The sequence below is a fragment of the Pseudophryne corroboree genome, unplaced genomic scaffold, assembly GCF_028390025.1.
Source record: "Pseudophryne corroboree isolate aPseCor3 unplaced genomic scaffold, aPseCor3.hap2 scaffold_719, whole genome shotgun sequence".
NCBI classification, from domain to species: domain Eukaryota; kingdom Metazoa; phylum Chordata; class Amphibia; order Anura; family Myobatrachidae; genus Pseudophryne; species Pseudophryne corroboree.
The window spans coordinates 35,546-50,950 of record NW_026970301.1 but is presented as its reverse complement, the minus strand read 5'-3'; the positions used below and the strand labels follow the sequence as shown (position 1 = coordinate 50,950).

The window sequence follows — 15,405 nt, the reverse complement described above, 5'->3', positions numbered from 1 at the left end:
CGACCAGGGGAAACACAAATTATGCAGTCAAGTTTCCCACATTTCGGGAAATCGCAGGGGCAGCACACCCAGAGTGCAATGGTGGGCCTTGCCCTGGGAGAAGCACCTTCATGATCATAGTATCTCACCTGGCAGGTAAGTAGGAGTTGGGCTAGAGCTGGGGAGGGTCGCTGCTCGGGCACCCCCCTGTCAAGTGAAGGAGATCCAACTGAGGCAGCACAAGGGAACTCTCGAAAGAAGAACAAGGCTAGAGGAAGATCTGAAACAAAGAAATCTGACTTTTACCAGAGCTGACCAGAGGAAAACACAAACACAGTCCCCCACTACCACAAATAAAGCAGTCGCGTTTCCCACATTTGGGGAAATCACAGAGGTCAGCATACCCAGAATGCAATGAATGAACCTCACCCTGGGAGAACAATCTTCATGACCATGGTATCTCCTATGCAAAATAAGTATGATTTGGAATAGGGCTGGGGAGGGCCGCTGCTCATGCACATCTCTGTCAAGTAAAGGAGATTCAACTGAGGCAGCACAAGGGAACTCTCATCTGGGGACAACAACTGCAGGGAGAACACATATTTTCAGATGAACATGGGAGGGCAGAAGGCTGCCTAATACTGAAGCACCCCCAAACAACAAACCAAATGCAACAACTAGTACAAGCATTCCTGGGGGAAGTTCTGCAGAAGACGGATTTGCATATGGTGATGTCATCCAAGCAGTGGGTCAAAGTTGGCTTCAACCCTCGTCTGCATATGAAAAGAGAAAAGGGGCGTGCAGGGCATGGCGGCCTTTTGCGGCGCTTGGATGACCCCTAGTTCGCATTAAACACCTCCACCCTCCTTCGGTGTGGGGCTCATGTTGGCTATGCCCCAGCCCCTGAAGCATTCAAGCTGATTTCTTGCAGCAGCTGGGCACTGTAACAGCTCCAGAGCTGCTCTGTAAGGCAAGTAAAAGGGTGTGGGCCCTGCAGCACTACCTGTAGTTCGCATTGTGCGTTGGAAGGCACAAAGTAAGCAGACAGGAGGAGAAGTCAGGATAGTGCGCAAGGGCATAGAAGGGAGCGGCTCAAGAAAAGAGAAGTGGAAACAGACAGCAAACTAGGCTGGAGAGAGACCTGAGACAAAGAGATCTGAATTATACGAGAGCCGACCAGGGGAAACACAAATTATGCAGTCAAGTTTCCCACATTTGGGGAAATCGCAGGAGCAGCACACCCAGAGTGCAATGGGTGAGCCTTGCCCTGGGAGAAGCACCTTCATGATCATAGTATCTCACCTGGCAGGTAAGTAGGATTTGGGCTAGAGCTGGGGAGGGTCGCTGCTCGGGTACCCCCCTGTCAAGTGAAGGAGATCCAACTGAGGCAGCACAAGGGAACTCTCGAAAGAAGAACAAGGCTAGAGTAAAATATGAGACAAAGAAATCTGACTTTTACCAGAGCTGACCAGAGGAAAGCACAAACACAGTCCCCCACTACCACAAATAATGCAGTCAAGTTTCCCACATTTGGGGAAATCACAGGGGTCAGCATACCCAGAATGCAATGAATGAACCTCACCCTGGAAGAACAATCTTCATGACCATGGTATCTCCTATGCAAAATAAGTATGATTTGGAATAGGGCTGGGGAGGGCCGCTGCTCAGCCCTATTCCAAATCATACTTATTTTGCATAGGAGATACCATGGTCATGAAGATTATTCTCCCAGGGTGAGGTTCATTCATTGCATTCTGGGTATGCTGACCCCTGTGATTTCCCCAAATGTGGGAAACTCGACTGCTTTATTTGTGGTAGTGGGGGACTGTGTTTGTGTTTTCCTCTGGTCAGCTCTGGTAAAAGTCAGATTTCTTTGTTTCAGATCTTCCTCTAGCCTTGTTCTTCTTTCGAGAGTTCCCTTGTGCTGCCTCAGTTGGATCTCCTTCACTTGACAGGGGGGTGAGATACTATGATCATGAAGGTGCTTCTCCCAGGGCAAGGCTCACCCATTGCACTCTGGGTGTGCTGCCCCTGCGATTTCCCCAAATGTGGGAAACTTGACTGCATAATTTGTGTTTCCCCTGGTCGGCTCTCGTATAATTCAGATCTCTTTGTCTCAGGTCTCTCTCCAGCCTAGTTTGCTGTCTGTTTCCACTTCTCTTTTCTTTAGCCGCTCCCTTCTATACCCTTGTGCACTATCCTGACTTCTCCTCCCGTCTGCTTACTTTGTGCCTTCCAATGCACAATGCAAACTACAGGTAGTGCTGCAGGGCCCACACCCTTTTACTTGCCTTACAGAGCAGCTCTGGAGCTGTTACAGTGCCCAGCTGCTGCAAGAAATCAGCTTGAATGCTTCAGGGGATGGGGCATGGCCAACATGAGCCCCACACCAAAGGAGGGTGGAGGAGTTTAATGCGAACTAGGGGTCATCCAAGCACCGCAAAAGGCCGCCAAGCCCTGCACGCCCCTTTTCTCTTTTCATATGCAGATGAGGGTTGAAGCCAACTTTGACCCACTGCTTGGATGACATCACCGTATGCAAATCCGTCTTCTGCAGAACTTCCCCCAGGAATGCTTGCACTAGTTGTTGCATTTGGTTTGTTGTTTGGGGGTGCTTCAGTATTAGGCAGCCTTCTGCCCTCCCATGTTCATCTGAAAATATGTGTTCTCCCTGCAGTTGTTGTCCCCAGATGAGAGTTCCCTTGTGCTGCCTCAGTTGAATCTCCTTTACTTGACAGAGATGTGCCTGAGCAGCGGCCCTCCCCAGCCCTATTCCAAATCATACTTATTTTGCATAGGAGATACCATGGTCATGAAGATTGTTCTCCCAGGGTGAGGTTCATTCATTGCATTTTGGGTATACTGACCCCTGTGATTTCCCCAAATGTGGGAAACTTGACTGCATTATTTTTGGTAGTGGGGGACTGTGTTTGTGCTTTCCTCTGGTCAGCTCTGGTAAAAGTCAGATTTCTTTGTCTCAGATTTTCCTCTAGCCTTGTTCTTCTTTCGAGAGTTCCCTTGTGCTGCCTCAGTTGGATCTCCTTCACTTTACAGGGGGGTACCCGAGCAGCGACCCTCCCCAGCTCTAGCCCAACTCCTACTTACCTGCCAGGTGAGATACTATGATCATGAAGGTGCTTCTCCCAGGGCAAGGCTCACCCATTGCACTCTGGGTGTGCTGCCCCTGCGATTTCCCCAAATGTGGGAAACTTGACTGCATAATTTGTGTTTCCCCTGGTCGGCTCTCGTATAATTCAGATCTCTTTGTCTCAGGTCTCTCTCCAGCCTAGTTTGCTGTCTGTTTCCACTTCTCTTTTCTTGAGCCGCTCCCTTCTATGCCCTTGCGCACTATCCTGACTTATCCTCCTGTCTGCTTACTTTGTGCCTTCAAACGCACAATGCGAACTACAGGTAGTGCTGCAGGGCCCACACCCTTTTAGTTGCCTTACAGAGCAGCTCTGGAGCTGTTACAGTGCCCAGCTGCTGCAAGAAATCAGCTTGAATGCTTCAGGGGCTGGGGCAGAGCCAACATGAGCCCCACACAAAAGGAGGGTGGGGGTGTTTAATGCGAACTAAGGGTCATCCAAGCACCGCAAAAGGCCGCCATGCCCTGCATGCCCCTTTTCTCTTTTCATATGCAGATGAGGGTTCCAGCCAACTTTGGCCCACTGCTTGGATGACATCACCGTATGCAAATCCGTCTTCTGCAGACCTTCCCCCAGGAATGCTTGTACTAGTTGTTGCATATGGTTTGATATTTGATGGTGCTTCAGTATTAGGCAGCCTTCCGCCCTCCCATGTTCATCTGAAAAGATGTGGTCTCCCTGCAGTTGTTGTCCCCAGACGAAAGTTCCCTTGTGCTTCCTCAGTTGAATCTCCTTAACTTGACGGGGGAGGGGCTGCCCGAGCAGCCACCCTCCCCAGCCCTATCCCAACTCATACTTATTTTGCATATGAGATCTCTTGATCATGAAGATTGTTCTCACAGGGTGAGGTTCATCCATTATATTTTAAAATAGGAAGGTACAAATTACATATTTGAATTGCATCTATGTGTTGGATTCAAATGTCCCCCCCCCCTTCCTTTCTCAATTGTGCCCGTCAGCAGCTATTCTAAGGTTGCTGCCAATGGGTGTGACACATTAATTTCTTCTGTGGGGTACACTGGACTCCACAAGGATTCACATTGGTGTGTAGAGTAGGATCTTGATCTGAGGCACCAACCGGCTCAAAGCTTTTGACTGTTCCCAAGAAGCTCAGTGCATTCTCCTCTATAACCCCGCTTCCATGAACAGGGAGCTCAGTTTGTAGTTGGTGCCTTCAGTAGCAGGCCACTTAACAGGGGCCTGCCTCAGGCAGCCTATTCTTAGCTATTAATTTTGACAAGAAAAGAAGAACTTGTTTTATGAGAATCTACAAGGGCTGCAGCAGGCTAGGTCTAATAGACATCTTTACTGCAGCTTCATCACTCCCAGCGGCGCTGTATACTCCCGTGCCCTGGTTGCTGGGTCACTGCAGCGGAGGCTCCGGTTTCTTCCTAAGGTCAGTCACACACACACCGCCCTTCCGGATCACGAGGCCGCTGATGAAGGGGAGCGTGGCCGTAGGGGGTGGACCGTGTGCGCACTGTCGTGGACACTGATTACTGGGCAGCCGCTCCACTAGCCACCAGGTACAGTTAAGGAGCACAGGTCTGGGGGTTTTTCTCCTATATTAAACCAATTTTGTACTGCCCGCAGCGCATTGTGATAGGTAATAGGGCCTGATTCAGGTTGGATTGCAATCACAATAAGCGATCCAACTGCAAAAATTGCTAAGAGCATACGCATGTGCCTGCATTTTCTGCGGCACCCCGCAGAGAATGCGATCGCCTCTGCCTGTCAATCGGGGCAGGGGGGGAGAGGGGGGTCAGCAACACTCCATTTCCAAGTCAGGGATGGAGCGGTGCGGGGGCAAGGCTTCAAAATGGGGTCTGCAATGGAGGAGACACAGGGGGCGTGGTCACAGCGGCTGTATGACATCACATTCAGCCGCTGTGATCACAAAAATGGTGGCGGCTTCCTGCGCGCACATACAGTCTGCACCAGCAGGAGGCTACACCATTTTTTATGATCACGCTGAACTGCAGTGCGACTGCAATTACAGCATGGTCAAGAAGGGAGGCGTCATGCTGGGTGGCCATTAGAGATGAGCGGGTTCGGTTCCTCGGAATCCGAACCCGCCCGAACTTCACCCTTTTTTGCACGGGTCCGAGCAGACTCGGATCCTCCCGCCTTGCTCGGTTATCCCGAGCGCGCCCGAACGTCATCATCCCGCTGTCGGATTCTCACAAGACTCGGATTCTATATAAGGAGCCGCGCGTCGCCGCCATTTTCACACGTGCATTGAGATTGATAGGGAGAGGACGTGGCTGGCGTCCTCTCCGTTTAGATTAGAAGATAGAGACGAGTGACATTTGATTTACTACTAATTTGGGGAGCAGTTGAACTTGTCAGGAGTACTCAGTAGTGCAGAGTTTTGCTGATAGTGACCACCAGTTTTATTATTTATAATCCGTTCTCTGCCTGAAAAAAAACGATACACATACCATATATGTGCTCAGCCTCAGTGTGCTGCATGATATATCATCTATGTATATCTGACTGTGCTGAGTGCTCACTGCTCACACAGCTTAATTGTGGGGGAGACTGGGGAGCAGTTATAGCAGGAGTACAGTGCACACTTTTGCTGCCAGTGTGACCACCAGTATATTGTCTGCCTGAAAAAGTTAAACACTCCTGTGGTGTTTTTTTTTTTTATTCTATAAACGCATTCTGCTGACAGTGTCCAGCAGGTCGGTCATACATTATATTATATAAATATTTACCTGCAGTAGTGTTATATTTTTTTTTCATCTCTATCATCTTTATCATCTCTATATTAGCAGACGCAGTACGGTAGTCCACGGCTGTGGCTATCTCTGTGTCGTCAGTGCTCGTCCATAATTGTATACCTACCTACCTGTGGTGGGTTTTTTTTTTCTATCTTCTTCATACTAGTAGTTTAGGAGTCTGCTGACAGTGTCCACCAGGTCCATCATTATATTATATACCTACAGTAGTAATATATTTATTATATTATCTATACTAGCAGACGCAGTACGGTAGTCCACGGCTGTGGCTATCTCTGTGTCGTCAGTGCTCGTCCATAATTGTATACCTACCTGTGGTGGGGTGTTTTTTTTCTATCTTCTTCATACTAGTAGTTTAGGAGTCTGCTGACAGTGTCCACCAGGTCCGTCATTATATTATATACCTACAGTAGTAATATATTTAGTATATTATCTATACTAGCAGACGCAGTACGGTAGTCCACGGCTGTACCTACCTCTGTGTCGTCACTCGTCCATAATTGTATACCTAACTGTGGTGGGGTTTTTTTTTCTATCTTCTTCATACTAGTAGTTTAGGAGTCTGCTGACAGTGTCCACCAGGTCCGTCATTATATTATATACCTACAGTAGTAATATATTTAGTATATTATCTATACTAGCAGACGCAGTACTGTAGTCCACGGCTGTACCTACCTCTGTGTCGTCACTCGTCCATAATTGTATACCTACCTGTGGTGGGGTTTTTTTTTCTATCTTCTTCATACTAGTAGTTTAGCAGTCTGCTGACAGTGTCCACCAGGTCCGTCATTATATTATATACCTACAGTAGTAATATATTTAGTATATTATCTATGCTAGCAGACGCAGTACGGTAGGCCACGGCTGTGGCTATCTCTGTGTCGTCAGTGCTCATCCATAATTGTATACCTACCTACCTGTGGTGGGTTTTTTTTTCTATCTTCTTCATACTAGTAGTTTAGGAGTCTGCTGACAGTGTCCACCAGGTCCGTCATTATATTATATACCTACAGTAGTAATATATTTAGTATATTATCTATACTAGCAGACGCAGTACGGTAGTCCACGGCTGTACCTACCTCTGTGTCGTCACTCGTCCATAATTGTATACCTACCTGTGGTGAAGTTTTTTTTCTATCTTCTTCATACTAGTAGTTTAGCAGTCTGCTGACAGTGTCCACCAGGTCCGTCATTACATTATATATACCTACAGTAGTTATATATATTTTTTTTTATATCATTAATTATCATCTCTATACTAGCAGACGCAGTACGGTAGGCCACGGCTGTGGCTATCTCTGTGTCGTCAGTGCTCGTCCATAATTGTATACCTACCTACCTGTGGTGGGGTTTTTTTTTCTGTCTTCATCATACTAGTAGTTTAGCAGTCTGCTGACAGTGTCCACCAGGTCCGTCATTATATAATATATACCTACAGTAGTTATATATATATTTTTTTTATATCATTAATTATCATCTCTATACTAGCAGACGCAGTACGGTAGTCCACGGCTGTAGCTACCTCTGTGTCGTCAGTCACTCGTCATCCATAAGTATACTAGTATCCATCCATCTCCATTGTTTACCTGAGGTGCCTTTTAGTTGTGCCTATTAAAATATGGAGAACAAAAATGTTGAGGTTCCAAAAATAGGGAAAGATCAAGATCCACTTCCACCTCGTGCTGAAGCTGCTGCCACTAGTCATGGCCGAGACGATGAAATTCCATCAACGTCGTCTGCCGAGGCCGATGCCCAATGTCATAGTACAGAGCATGTAAAATTCAAAACACAAAAGATCAGTAAAAAAAAGGACTCAAAAATCTAAATAAAAATCGTCGGAGGAGAAGCGTAAACTTGCCAATATGCCATTTACCACACGGAGTGGCAAGGAACGGCTGAGGCCCTGGCCTATGTTCATGGCTAGTGGTTCAGCTTCACATGAGGATGGAAGCACTCAGCCTCTCGCTAGAAAAATGAAAAGACTTAAGCTGGCAAAAGCACAGCAAAGAACTGTGCGTTCTTCAAAATCACAAATCCACAAGGAGAGTCCAATTGTGTCGGTTGCGATGCCTGACCTTCCCAACACTGGACGTGAAGAGCATGCACCTTCCACCATTTGCACACCCCCTGCAAGTGCTGGAAGGAGCACCCGTAGTCCAGTTCCTGATAGTCAGATTGAAGATGTCAGTGTTGAAGTACACCAGGATGAGGAGGATATGGGTGTTGCTGGCGCTGGGGAGGTGAGGTGGTTTGTTTAAGTCAGGCACCCGGGGAGACACCTGTTGTCCGTGGGAGGAATATGGCCATTGACATGCCTGGTGAAAATACCAAAAAAAACTGCTCTTCGGTGTGGAAGTATTTCAACAGAAATGCGAACAACAGGTGTCAAGCCGTGTGTTGCCTTTGTCAAGCTGTAATAAGTAGGGGTAAGGACGTTAACCACCTCGGAACATCCTCCCTTATACGTCACCTGCAGCGCATTCATCATAAGTCAGTGACAAGTTCAAAAACTTTGGGCGACAGCGGAAGCAGTCCACTGACCAGTAAATCCCTTCCTCTTGTAACCAAGCTCACGCAAACCACCCCACCAACTCCCTCAGTGTCAATTTCCTCCTTCCCCAGGAATGCCAATAGTCCTGCAGGCCATGTCACTGGCAATTCTGACGAGTTCTCTCCTGCCTGGGATTCCTCCGATGCATCCTTGAGTGTAACGCCTACTGCTGCTGGCGCTGCTGTTGTTGCTGCTGGGAGTCGATGGTCATCCCAGAGGGGAAGTCGTAAGACCACTTTTACTACTTCCACCAAGCAATTGACTGTCCAACAGTCCTTTGCAAGGAAGATGAAATATCACAGCAGTCATCCTGCTGCAAAGCGGATAACTGAGGCCTTGGCATCCTGGGCGGTGAGAAACGTGGTTCCGGTATCCATCATTACTTCAGAGCCAACTATAGACTTGATTGAGGTACTGTGTCCCCGGTACCAAATACCATCTAGGTTCCATTTCTCTAGGCAGGCGATACCGAAAATGTACACAGACCTCAGAAAAAGACTCACCAGTGTCCTAAAAAATGCAGTTGTACCCAATGTCCACTTAACCACGGACATGTGGACAAATGGGGCAGGGCAGACTCAGGACTATATGACTGTGACAGCCCACTGGGTAGATGTATTGACTCCCGCCGCAAGAACAGCAGCGGCGGCACCAGTAGCAGCATCTCGCAAACGCCAACTCTTTCCTAGGCAGGCTACGCTTTGTATCACCGCTTTCCAGAATACGCACACAGCTGAAAACCTCTTACGGCAACTGAGGAAGATCATCGCAGAATGGCTTACCCCAATTGGACTCTCCTGTGGATTTGTGGCATCGGACAACGCCAGCAATATTGTGCGTGCATTATATCTGGGCAAATTCCAGCACGTCCCATGTTTTGCACATACCTTGAATTTGGTGGTGCAGAATTATTTAAAAAACGACAGGGGTGTGCAAGAGATGCTGTCGGTGGCCAGAAGAATTGCGGGACACTTTCGGCGTACAGGCACCACGTACAGAAGACTGGAGCAACACCAAAAACGCCTGAACCTGCCCTGCCATCATCTGAAGCAAGAAGTGGTAACGAGGTGGAATTCAACCCTCTATATGCTTCAGAGGATGGAGGAGCAGCAAAAGGCCATTCAAGCCTATACATCTGACCACGATATAGGAGGTGGAATGCACCTGTCTCAAGCGCAGTGGAGAATGATTTCAACGTTGTGCAAGGTTCTGCAACCTTTTGAACTTGCCACACGTGAAGTCAGTTCAGACACTGCCAGCCTGAGTCAGGTCATTCCCGTCATCAGGCTTTTGCAGAAGAAGCTGGAGACATTGAAGGAGGAGCTAAGACAGAGCGATTCCGCTAGGCATGTGGGACTTGTGGATGGAGCCCTTCATTCGCTTAACCAGGATTCACGGGTGGTCAATCTGTTGAAATCAGAGCACTACATTTTGGCCACCGTGCTCGATCCTAGATTTAAAACCTACGTTGTATCTCTCTTTCCGGCAGACACAAGTCTGCAGGGGTTCAAAGACCTGCTGGTGAGAAAATTATCAAGTCAAGTGGAACTTGATCGGTCAACAGCTCCTCCTTCACATTCTCCCGCAATTGGGGGTGCGAGGAAAAGGCTCAGAATTCCGAGCCCACCCGCTGGCGGTGATGCAGGGCAGTCTGGAGCGACTGCTGATGCTGACATCTGGTCCGGACTGAAGGACCTGCCAACGATTACGGACATGACGTCTACTGTCACTGCATATGATTCTCTCACCATTGAAAGAATGGTGGAGGATTATATGAGTGACCGCATCCAAGTAGGCACGTCAGACAGTCCGTACGTATACTGGCAGGAAAAAGAGGCAATTTGGAGGCCCTTGCACAAACTGGCTTTATTCTACCTAAGTTGCCCTCCCACAAGTAGTACTCCGAAAGAGTGTTTAGTGCCGCCGCTCACCTTGTCAGCAATCGGCGTACGAGGTTACTTCCAGAAAATGTGGAGAAGATGATGTTCATTAAAATGAATTATAATCAATTGCTCCGTGGAGACATTGACCAGCAGCAATTGCCTCCACAAAGTACACAGGGAGCTGAGATGGTAGATTCCAGTGGGGACGAATTGATAATCTGTGAGGAGGGGGATGTACACGGTGATGAATCGGAGGATGATGATGAGGTGGACATCTTGCCTCTGTAGAGCCAGTTTGTGCAAGGAGAGATTAATTGCTTCTTTTTTGGTGGGGGTCCAAACCAACCCGTCATTTCAGTCACAGTCGTGTGGCAGACCCTGTCACTGAAATGATGGGTTGGTTAAAGTGTGCATGTCCTGTTTATACAACATAAGGGTGGGTGGGAGTGCCCAAGGACAATTCCATCTTGCACCTCTTTTTTCTTTTATTTTTCTTTGCGTCATGTGCTGTTTGGGGAGTGTTTTTTGGAAGGGCCATCCTGCGTGACACTGCAGTGCCACTCCTAGATGGGCCAGGTGTTTGTGTCGGCCACTTGGGTCGCTGAGCTTAGTCACACAGCTACCTCATTGCGCCTCTTTTTTTCTTTGCGTCATGTGCTGTTTGGGGAGTGTTTTTTGGAAGGGCCATCCTGCGTGACACTGCAGTGACACTCCTAGATGGGCCAGGTGTTTGTGTCGGCCACTTGGGTCGCTGAGCTTAGTCACACAGCTACCTCATTGCGCCTCTTTTTTTCTTTGCGTCATGTGCTGTTTGGGGAGTGTTTTTTGGAAGGGCCATCCTGCGTGACACTGCAGTGCCACTCCTAGATGGGCCAGGTGTTTGTGTCGGCCACTTGGGTCGCTGAGCTTAGTCACACAGCTACCTCATTGCGCCTCTTTTTTTCTTTGCGTCATGTGCTGTTTGGGGAGTGTTTTTGGAAGGGCCATCCTGCGTGACACTGCAGTGCCACTCCTAGATGGGCCAGGTGTTTGTGTCGGCCACTTGGGTCGCTGAGCTTAGTCACACAGCTACCTCATTGCGCCTCTTTTTTTCTTTGCGTCATGTGCTGTTTGGGGAGTGTTTTTTGGAAGGGCCATCCTGCGTGACACTGCAGTGCCACTCCTAGATGGGCCAGGTGTTTGTGTCGGCCACTTGGGTCGCTGAGCTTAGTCACACAGCTACCTCATTGCGCCTCTTTTTTTCTTTGCGTCATGTGCTGTTTGGGGAGTGTTTTTTGGAAGGGCTATCCTGCGTGACACTGCAGTGACACTCCTAGATGGGCCAGGTGTTTGTGTCGGCCACTTGGGTCGCTGAGCTTAGTCATCCAGCGACCTCGGTGCAAATTTTAGGACTAAAAATAATATTGTGAGGTGTAAGGTGTTAAGAATAGACTGAAAATGAGTGGAAATTATGGTTATTGAGGTTAATAATACTTTGGGATCAAAATGACTCCCAAATTCTATGAACAAGGGAAAATGTCATCATCCCGCTGTCGGATTCTCGCGAGATTCGGATTCCATATAAAGAGCTGCGCGTTGCCGCCATTTTTACTCGTGCATTGAAGAGAGAGCGGAGAGGACGTGGCTATGTTCTCTCAGTGGAAATCTCAATATCAGTGCTCAGTATCAGTGGATACTTATTGCTGCTCAGTAATACTAGTAGTGTGTCTCTCCTGCTCAGTGTCAGTTCTCAGTAGTATCCTCATCAGTGCTCAGTATCACTGCTCATTGTCTTGTGCTGCATTGTTGTGCTCAGCATACTACAGTACATTACTAATAGTCCAGTGCTGCATCTTGCTGCTCAGTGTCAGTTCTAGTATCCTCATCAGTGCTCACTATCACTGCTCATTGCATTGTGGTGTTCTGTATACTACAGTAACATAGTAATATAGTAACATATAGTAACATAGTTTTTGAGGTTGAATAGAGGCAAATTGCCCATCGTGTTCAACCTGTTTTAAGTTGTGATGATTCTACATACTTGCTTAATAATGTATTATGACTAGTTAGCTACTACAACTCATGTTACCCCCGGATTAACCATGTTGATATTTTAAGTATTATAAACTTGGATAGCTTTTTCATTCAGAAATGTATCCATTCCTTTTTTAAATCCAATTACAGAGTCCGCCATTACCACCTTCCCTGGCAGGGAATTCCACATCCTGATTGCCCTAACAGTGAAGATCATAGTATCTCACCTGGCAGGTAAGTAGGAGTTGGGCCAGAGCTGTGGAGGATTGCTGCTCGGGCACCCCCTGTGAAGTGAAGGAGATCCAACTGAGGCAGCACAAGGGAACTCTCGAAAGAAGAACAAGGCTAGAGGAAGATCTGAGACAAAGAAATCTGACTTTTACCAGAGCTGACCAGAGGAAAGCACAAACACAGTCCCCCACTACCACAAATAATGCAGTCGAGTTTCCCACATTTTGGAAATCACAGGGGTCAGCATACCCAGAATGCAATGAATGAACCTCACCCTGGGAGAACAATCTTCATGACCATGGTATCGCCTATGCAAAATAAGTATGATTTGGGATAGGGCTGGGGAGGGCCGCTGCTCAGGCACATCTCTGTCAAGTATAGGAGATTCAACTGAGGCAGCACAAGGGAACTCTCATCTGGGGACAACAACTGCAGGGAGAACACATATTTTCAGATGAACATGGGAGGGCAGAAGGCTGCCTAATACTGAAGCACCCCCAAACAACAAACCAAATGCAACAACTAGTACAAGCATTCCTGGGGGAAGTTCTGCAGAAGACGGATTTGCATACGGTGATGTCATCCAAGCAGTGGGCCAAAGTTGGCTGGAACCCTCATCTGCATATGAAAAGAGAAAAGGGGCATGCAGGGCATGGCGGCCTTTTGCGGCGCTTGGATGACCCTTAGTTCGCATTAAACACCCCCACCCTCCTTCGGTGTGGGGCTCATGTTGACAATGCCCCAGCCCCTGAAGCATTCAAGCTGATTTCTTACAGCAGCTTGGCACTGTAACAGCTCCAGAGCTGCTCTGTAAGGCAAGTAAAAGGGTGTGTAGTTTGCATTGTGCATTGGAAGGCACAAAGTAAGCAGACAGGAGGAGAAGTCAGGATAGTGCACAAGGGTATAAAAGGGAGGGGCTCAAGAAAAAAGAAGTGGAAACAGACAGCAAACTAGGCTGGAGAGAGACCTGAGACAAAGAGATCTGAATTATACGAGAGCCGACCAGGGGAAACACAAATTATGCAGTCAAGTTTCCCACATTTGGGGAAATCGCAGGGGCAGCACACCCAGAGTGCAATGGGTAAGCCTTGCCCTGGAAGAAGCACCTTCATGATCATAGTATCTCACCTGGCAGGTAAGTAGGAGTTGGGCTTGAGCTGGGGAGGGTCGCTGCTCGGGCACCGCCCTGTCAACTGAAGGAGATCCAACTGAGGAAGCACAAGGGAACTCTCGAAAGAAGAACAAGGCTAGAGGAAGATCTGAAACAAAGAAATCTGACTTTTACCAGAGCTGACCAGAGGAAAACACAAACACAGTCCCCCACTACCACAAATAATGCAGTCGAGTTACCCACATTTGGGGAAATCACAGGGATCAGCATACCCAAAATGCAATGAATGAACCTCACCCTGGGAGAACAATCTTCATGACCATGGTATCTCCTATGCAAAATAAGTATGATTTGGGATAGGGCTGGGGAGGGCCGCTGCTCAGGCACATCTCTGTCAAGTAAAGGAGATTCAACTGAGGCAGCACAAGGGAACTCTCATCTTGGGACAACAACTGCAGGGAGAACACATATTTTCAGATGAACATGGGAGGGCAGAAGGCTGCCTAATACTGAAGCACCCCCAAACAACAAACCAAATGCAACAACTAGTGCAAGCATTCCGGGGGGAAGGCCTGCAGCAGATGGATTTGCATATGGTGATGTCATCCAAGCAGTGGGTCAAAGTTGGCTTCAATCCTCATCTGCATATGAAAAGAGAAAAGGGGCGTGCAGGGTATGGCGGCCTTTTGCGGCGCTTGGATGACCCCTAGTTCGCATTAAACACCTCCACCCTCCTTTGGTGTGGGGCTCATGTTGACAATGCCCCAGCCTCTGAAGCATTCAAGCTTATTTCTTACAGCAGCTTGGCACTGAAACAGCTCCAGAGCTGCTCCGTAAGGCAAGTAAAAGGGTGTGGGCCCTGCAGCACTACCTGTAGTTTGCATTGTGCATTGGAAGGCACAAAGTAAGCAGACAGGAGGAGAAGTCAGGATAGTGCACAAGGGTTAGCTGAACACACTAACCGATTGCGCCACAGAGACACTTTGCAAAAAGTATATACTGACAAAGACTAATAAGCATTCATCTAGAACGTTTCCTAGAAAAACTTTAAAAAGTCAATAATCTGGAGAGTGTTTGTAAGATGTTTCTTCCAGCAACCAATGAAGAAACACATTGGTACTTTCGCATGATGAGTGAGTGCTTCAGGATCTCTTGCACTTACATGTGCAGCAGAGTACTGCAATGGAAGCATGCTGGGTCCATAACCCAGAGGTAGGCAGATTGAAACTATCCTTTGCTATATGCATTTTTTTGTTGTTCATTAAAGTAATCCAAAACTGGGATTGATATTTTAGCTTTTATTTTTACTTAAAGTACAATAACTTTTACCATTTTAATTTGTTTTAATAGTATATTGACAGTATTGTTTTCTTTCAAAAATCCACTTAATTTTCTTTACCCTATTATTAAAATGGTAATTGACAAAAACAAACTACATTGTCACCAGAAGGGCAATACAAAATGTACAAGTGATATATTAAAATCATCTTTCCAGCTTGAATTTCAATGATGCATTGGGGCAACGATTTTGTGCGAAACATCTTCACCCTTAAATAAAGATTTTCTTAATTCCTTACCTGTGTGCTAATTAGATATCACCTTGTTTTCACATTAAACAGACTTCCACATGAGAAAGCAGCAAGGATGCAGTGGCGTTAATGTTTCCTGGTGTCAACCTGTATTATTTCAGTAGATATTGAAATGAGGATGCATCTTGCTGCCTTTCCAATGAAGCAAGTTTAATTTA

General features: G+C 47.3%; 10 non-coding genes and 1 pseudogene across 10 annotated transcripts; 4 read left to right on the top strand and 7 right to left on the bottom strand.

Moving 5' to 3' along the window:
• Positions 1 to 2: 2 nt before the first annotated feature.
• On the bottom strand, positions 3 to 143 carry LOC135039926 (U1 spliceosomal RNA; annotated as a pseudogene).
• A 152-nt stretch (positions 144 to 295) lies between these two features.
• LOC135039868 (U1 spliceosomal RNA) lies at positions 296 to 459 on the bottom strand. The gene has a single exon (XR_010233842.1). It is a non-coding gene; the product is annotated as a U1 spliceosomal RNA (small nuclear RNA).
• A 674-nt stretch (positions 460 to 1,133) lies between these two features.
• LOC135039894 (U1 spliceosomal RNA) lies at positions 1,134 to 1,296 on the bottom strand. The gene has a single exon (XR_010233868.1). It is a non-coding gene; the product is annotated as a U1 spliceosomal RNA (small nuclear RNA).
• Positions 1,297 to 1,448: 152 nt separating this feature from the next.
• LOC135039983 (U1 spliceosomal RNA) lies at positions 1,449 to 1,612 on the bottom strand. The gene has a single exon (XR_010233949.1). It is a non-coding gene; the product is annotated as a U1 spliceosomal RNA (small nuclear RNA).
• Positions 1,613 to 1,661: 49 nt separating this feature from the next.
• Positions 1,662 to 1,825, top strand: LOC135039997 (U1 spliceosomal RNA). Its single transcript, XR_010233962.1, has one exon. It is a non-coding gene; the product is annotated as a U1 spliceosomal RNA (small nuclear RNA).
• A 98-nt stretch (positions 1,826 to 1,923) lies between these two features.
• On the top strand, positions 1,924 to 2,086 carry LOC135039929 (U1 spliceosomal RNA). Its single transcript, XR_010233899.1, has one exon. It is a non-coding gene; the product is annotated as a U1 spliceosomal RNA (small nuclear RNA).
• Positions 2,087 to 2,760: 674 nt separating this feature from the next.
• LOC135039939 (U1 spliceosomal RNA) lies at positions 2,761 to 2,924 on the top strand. Its single transcript, XR_010233906.1, has one exon. It is a non-coding gene; the product is annotated as a U1 spliceosomal RNA (small nuclear RNA).
• A 152-nt stretch (positions 2,925 to 3,076) lies between these two features.
• LOC135039885 (U1 spliceosomal RNA) lies at positions 3,077 to 3,239 on the top strand. Its single transcript, XR_010233859.1, has one exon. It is a non-coding gene; the product is annotated as a U1 spliceosomal RNA (small nuclear RNA).
• Positions 3,240 to 12,709: 9,470 nt separating this feature from the next.
• LOC135040005 (U1 spliceosomal RNA) lies at positions 12,710 to 12,872 on the bottom strand. The gene has a single exon (XR_010233970.1). It is a non-coding gene; the product is annotated as a U1 spliceosomal RNA (small nuclear RNA).
• Positions 12,873 to 13,527: 655 nt separating this feature from the next.
• LOC135039901 (U1 spliceosomal RNA) lies at positions 13,528 to 13,690 on the bottom strand. The gene has a single exon (XR_010233875.1). It is a non-coding gene; the product is annotated as a U1 spliceosomal RNA (small nuclear RNA).
• Positions 13,691 to 13,842: 152 nt separating this feature from the next.
• Positions 13,843 to 14,006, bottom strand: LOC135039987 (U1 spliceosomal RNA). The gene has a single exon (XR_010233953.1). It is a non-coding gene; the product is annotated as a U1 spliceosomal RNA (small nuclear RNA).
• Positions 14,007 to 15,405: the final 1,399 nt, after the last annotated feature.